The 6,000-nt window shown below is 41.9% G+C and overlaps 1 protein-coding gene across 2 annotated transcripts in view; it reads left to right on the top strand.

The window, feature by feature from the left end:
- Positions 1 to 6,000, top strand: part of BMP2K (BMP2 inducible kinase) — a 130,975-nt gene that overhangs the window by 82,580 nt on the left and 42,395 nt on the right. The window lies entirely within an intron of this gene.

Genomic DNA, 6,000 nt, shown 5'->3' with positions numbered 1-6,000 from the left:
TATGCAGAGCACATGGGACCACATCACTGGAGGTGCACTTCAAAATAGGAACTTGACACATTATGAAAATATCACCCAGCACGTTACAGTAAAGGGGTACTCTGACAGAAAACGTTTTCTTTAAAATCATCTGGTGTCGGAAAGTTTTATAGGTTTGTAATTGACGACTTTTTAAAAATCTAAATTCTTTTTGTACCTATCAGCTGCTGTATGTCCTTCAGGAAGTGGTGTACAAATCTATATTACTTTACGACACCAGTTGATTTATAAGAAGAAAGTTTTACCGGAGTACCCCTTTAAGAGTAGAATAGAAAAATATTTAGGAAAGGATAACTGTATGCTCCGGAAATCAAGGTGTTTATATAATCTCAAATATTAATCACAAGCATGTCCACCATGTAAATGGAAGCCCATGGACCTTTTCTCCAATGGGCCTGAATGAGGTGTCAGATACTAATTTTTGCTGAAAGTTTTTTCTTTTTTTTTTTGTACAATAAGTAGTTTTATTTTGTTAATTTATTTAGCTTCTTTTGTGCTGATTGCCAGCTGGGATTGTACCCACTCCTTATGTCCACACGTCATTTCCTATGTATAGGGTTCATGATTCAGTTGAATATATTTGCTTACCTGAAGAAGTAGTCATTCCGTGTCCGAAACAAATCTGTTGTATTGTGCTTTAAAAAAAAAAATTCTACAATTTGCCTTATGCAGTCTATTTTCCTTATACTTTCTCTCATCTTTATTCTTTCCTCTCTGACACAGTGCTCTCTGCTGCCACCTCTGTCCATGTCAGGAACTGTCCAGAGCATTAGAGGTTTTCTATGTGCATTTGCTATTGCTCTGGGCAGTTCCTGGACAGCAGAGAGCATTGTGTCAGACTGGAAAAAATACACCACTTCCTACAGGACATACAGCAGATGATAACTACTGGAAGACTGGAGATTTTTAAATAGAAGTAAATTACAAATCTTTATAACTTTCTGACACCAGTTGATTTGAAATATTTATTTTCCACCAGAGTTCCCCTTTATTAAGCACTTTCATGTAGATTTTCATACGTAAGATTTTGCTGTAAAATAATGTGTTTAGGTAGAGCCTTAGAATTCATACAGTGCTAGGGCTGGCCGATATATTCTGAAAATACCCATACTGTCTCTGACATCGGTTAACCGACCTCAACTTTGCCAGGACGGTATCTGCAGTATTTCCCCGTCTAAGCCTTTAGCATTGCACAAGTTGGAGGAGGCCTCCTCCTCCTGCCCGGCATGTATTGTCAGAGTGCTCACCAACCCGGACCACTGAGTTTGGTCCAAGGCACTGATCACCCCCCTGCCGCCCGGCTGAAGAGATGACAGGACAGCATGAGTAGGTGAGTAGTACATGTAATGACAGGAGAGCACATCATAGTCTCCTGTCACCTCTGCGGCCGGGTGGGTGGTGGGGGTTGATCCGTGCAGCAATCCACACTACTACATGTCTATTTTTTCACGGTTCAGGTCCCGGCACGGATCATGTGAATGTCCACATTCACTTCAATGGTCCCTAAAATTGTCCGTGGTTGCGGATCCGTGACCACGGACAATTTCATGGGACGTGTGAATAAGGCCTTAACCCCTTAGCGTCCCATGACGTACCTGTTACGTCATGATGGCGCGAGGGGAGTTCAGAGAGGGGTCCTGCCGGGACCCCGCTCTGAACGGCACCACTCCCAGCTGCTATCTGCAGCCGGGGAGTGCCTCTATTAGCCGACGCGGGTCCCATTTAAATGCAGCTGTCAAACCTGAAAGCTGCATTTAAAAGCTGTCCTCCACACGTCCCTGGTGTCTAGTGGGGCGATCAAACGATCAAAAAAGTCGCATATATGCAAACAAGGTACCGATAGAAAGTAGAAATCATGGCGCAAATAGACAACAAACAGCCCCATAGACAAAAAAAATAAAAGCGTTATAAGGATTGGAATAGAGCAATTTTAAACACATTTAGTTTTTTTTTTAAAAATCATAATATATATCATGTCAGTTTTACCATAAGGCGAACAGCGTAAACACGAATCTCCCTGAAATGAAAACAAATTCCTTTTTTTTTTTATTTGACAACCCAAATGATTTTTTCCCTGTTTCGCTGCATATTTTATGTGAAAATAAAGTCTGTCATTGCAAAGTACAATTCGTGTCGCAAAAAATAAGGGCTCATATGGGTCTCTAGGTGCAAAAATGCAAGCGCTATGGCCTTTTAAACATAAAGTTGAAAAAACAAAAGCGAAAATTGGCTTTGACCTTAAGGGGTTAAGCTAGAGCCATCCTGGAATTATTTAAAGCTAAGGTTTTTTGCTGTAATGGAATTCCTGATATCTAAATTCCATCCTATAAACTAATGAGATTATTCAGGTTTATTAAAACATAGTCGCTTTCTTCGAGAAACAGCGCCACCCCTGTCCTCAGTTTGTTTTTGGTATTATTGCTCAGTTTATTTTAAGTGAATGGAGCCAGGTTGTAATACCACAAAAATCCTGGGGATTGGTTTGGCACTGTTTTAAAGTTCTATAATTTCAAATGCTAAATCTTGAGCAAAGTTCTCCTTTTAGTTCCAGTGCTTAGGGCTGATGATGTACTATGTTACCGTGTTACCGTGAAAATAAAACACCCTCCTAAAATAAGACACCCCCGACTACTCTTACCTCTAGCCTAAAATAAGACATCCCCCCCGAAAGTAAGGCACCTCCTAATCTAAACTAGGATACCCCCCGAAAGTAAGGACCGCCGTTGCCACCCAGCACTCACCTAATCCCTTTGTGGACCTCCGAAGCCATCACCACATTTACACCGATTTATCAAACTAGTGTAAATTAGAATTGTCTTAGTTGCCCCTAGCAACCAATGAGATTCCACCTTTCATTTTTCAAAGAATCTGTGAGGAATGAAAAGTGGAATCTGATTGGTTGCTAGGGGCAACTGAGCCAGTTCTACTTTACACAAGTTTGATAAGCCTTATTTTAGCCTTATTTTTGGGGAAACACGATAGTACAGCTTCAGGTCCATCATGGTCACCAGTGAAGAGACAGCACTGCCATATCAAGTCATTGAACCATTTAGCTTAGTATACGGCATTGGGTTGCAGATCATAACAACATTCATCTATATCTCTAAGGGTTATTACCTGTTTAGACCTGTAATGCTGTATGTACAAAGCTGGTGAGCGGGAGCCTTCCAGATGGGTTCATGTAAAGGGAAACATTCTTCTAATGATCGCAAAAGGCTGTAAAGAGCATGAATACTGAAGAAAGTTCATAACTTGTTAAGAGTGCGGATATACATAGATTATTGCAGCCAGTTACCAGTGAGCAATGCATAGCCGCCTTAATCTGTTGTCTGATCCGACGTGTTTGTAAAAAATTATTCACTGCGTTGGTGTCAAAGAGGTAGGTCTGTGACACTGTGTGCAATCATTCACGGAGGAGGTGAGAGTGGCCTGGAGACAGAACCGCGTAACACTGTGACCGCGGAAAAAAAAAAGTTTTTGTTACAAAGATGCAGATCAGACAATGAAGATTAAAGCGTAACTGTCATTTCAGGGTCATTTTTCTGAAAACATTAAATATCAACAGTATAAGCGATTTTAAGAAACTCTGTAATAGGTTTTATATACTAAAAGAGTTTCCTTCTGTACTGAAAAAGCAATCTCCCAGCCTCCCCCCTCACATCAGATGAAGCAGGATTTCTGTCTCCATTATGTGGCTATGGAGAGGGGAGGGGCTGTTAGGAGTGACTGAGCACGGAGCAGTCCTGCACAGCACAACACCCTGCAATCTTCTCTCAGTAAGTTCATAGATAAGCACTGACCTTTCTGACACCTGAATTTAGCGTTTTAGGTGCCCAGAGAGTCTACAAACAGCTGACCTTCATGTCACCTCTTCCTGCTCCCTCATCTCCCTCAGCCCCTCCCCCCTTCATAGGCTTACAATGGAGAGAGCAGAACCCGTCTTCACTGGCTTCTCTGTAATGAAGATGTGTTTTCCTGATAATGCACAGATAAGAAGTCAGGGGGGAGGCTGGGAAATTGCTTCTTGAGTACAGAAGGAGGCTTTTTTGGCTGATGAAACCTATTACAGAGTTTCTTAAAATCGCTTATACTACTGATTTCTGCAATAAAAAAAAAAACATGACAGTTACGCTTTAAGGGATCTACGCAATGCCCACTTAAAAGGGAACTGATAACTGGCAGCACTAATATATGCATATCTGTGCTGTCAGTTTAACGATTTAACGCTTTCTAAAACTGCACAATGGTGACACAATGGAAAGTCCATAAAACTTATTTGTAAAGAAAACCCCCTTCCCCACAAAAAAAAAAAAAAAGTTATATGGTTTAATGAAATGCGATTTGCAGGACTAATATAATAACGGCCTATTGCAAGGATATCAGCTTGGCAGGGGTTTGGCTTATTACATACCAGGCATAGTTGTGTACATTCGGTAGTGGTGGTTCTGCAGCTCATCATATTCTTTTTAGTGGGATAAGCTGCAATGCCATGTGCGGTCACTACCAAATCTGTGACGCAAGGCCAGGTAAGTACTTATTGAAGAACCTTCAGTTCTCACATGAACGTTGCAGCTTATTTAGGTGATCAACAGGGCGCTAGGAGTCAGACCACTGCCAATCTGATATTGATGTCCTATCAAGCTAAATACCTGGAAAACCCCTGTAACGTAAAATATGCTATCAATTTGTGTTCCTGTATTTATATTAGTCTTTTGCACGAAAGCCATATGCATGAGATATCTGTGAAGTCCCTTGTCTCATTTCAGGTCGGACCAAGTGAATGCATTTTGTCTGTACTGCCATGCTTGAGTCTGTCCGACCCCAGAAGCCTCGGCATTTGATTACCTTTGGCTGAGGAAGTTGGATGCAGCTGTTAGTCTGCCTGGAAAACATGGATACAGCCTATAGCTACGACCATATAACATCTTTTTTTTGGCAGTTTGACAGACATTTTTTTGGATGGCTGTCATTTTGCGTCCAAACGATAGCCGTTATTGGTGGAATAATGGCTGCTGTTTTATAATAACGGCTGTTGCTTGGCTGCTTTAAAAAGACGTTGTGTGGGTCGTAGCCATAGTCTGTTTTCCAGGACTCCCTGGGGCTGCATCCAACTTCAGCACCCGGTATTCAGATGCCAAGACCTGTAATAGAATCGGTGGCAGCAGGCCTCCAGCTGCTTCCCGTTGCCCTCCTGCTCGTTGCTTGTGTGTAATAGCCCAGGCAGCGAGCGGAGAATAAAGGGGAAGCGAGCTCTAACCTGACAGGTGGGCGCTCGCTTCTCCCTCAATATCATGCCCATGGGGTTGGGAGAAGCTACCAGGCCTAAAGTGGCCTGAAGCACTAAAAAGGGTGGGGAAGGGGGCAGAAAAAATAGCCATCAAATGACAATTTCCTTTTACTTATTTGTCGTCATGTTGCTGCTATACCATTTTGAAAACAGGCCAATTATTTCAGTGGGAAAAAAACACTGACGTGACATCTCCGGGCTCAAAGAGGAGTTGGTCCTTTGAAGATATATAAAAAAGAGAACAAAAAACACATGTGCAGCCGCTTTATGTTCAATGATCTTGTAATGCCCTTTGTTGTCAGACAAAATGGCTGCAAGCATCAAGTCCCTATGCCAATCCAGATAAAGGCGAGAACGCCAGTATGAAGTAAACATTACTAAAGGTCATATTCCATTACTTTTACACATTGTCTGAATCTGGACTTGTGCTTTGGTAAAGCATAGACATATGAAGTGAATCAGCTGAGCCGTCCACGCTTATTTATGTAATTTTATCTCGGAGGTGACATTCTTAAATCAGGCATATTTGGGTTTTAGCAATGTGTTCTTTGCCATACATGGTAAGCAATGGCTTTCGGAGCCCTGTGAGTCTGGCACAGCTTTTCCCTGTAGAGCTGAATGGATTTTTCTTTTCCTGCCATTAAGTTTGCTAACACAAAGGCTGGTTGCTGTTG

The sequence above is a fragment of the Dendropsophus ebraccatus genome, chromosome 7 (assembly GCF_027789765.1).
Source record: "Dendropsophus ebraccatus isolate aDenEbr1 chromosome 7, aDenEbr1.pat, whole genome shotgun sequence".
Classification (NCBI taxonomy): domain Eukaryota; kingdom Metazoa; phylum Chordata; class Amphibia; order Anura; family Hylidae; genus Dendropsophus; species Dendropsophus ebraccatus.
The sequence above is the reverse complement of the archived record's forward strand: the minus strand, read 5'-3'. Positions and strand labels throughout refer to the sequence as shown.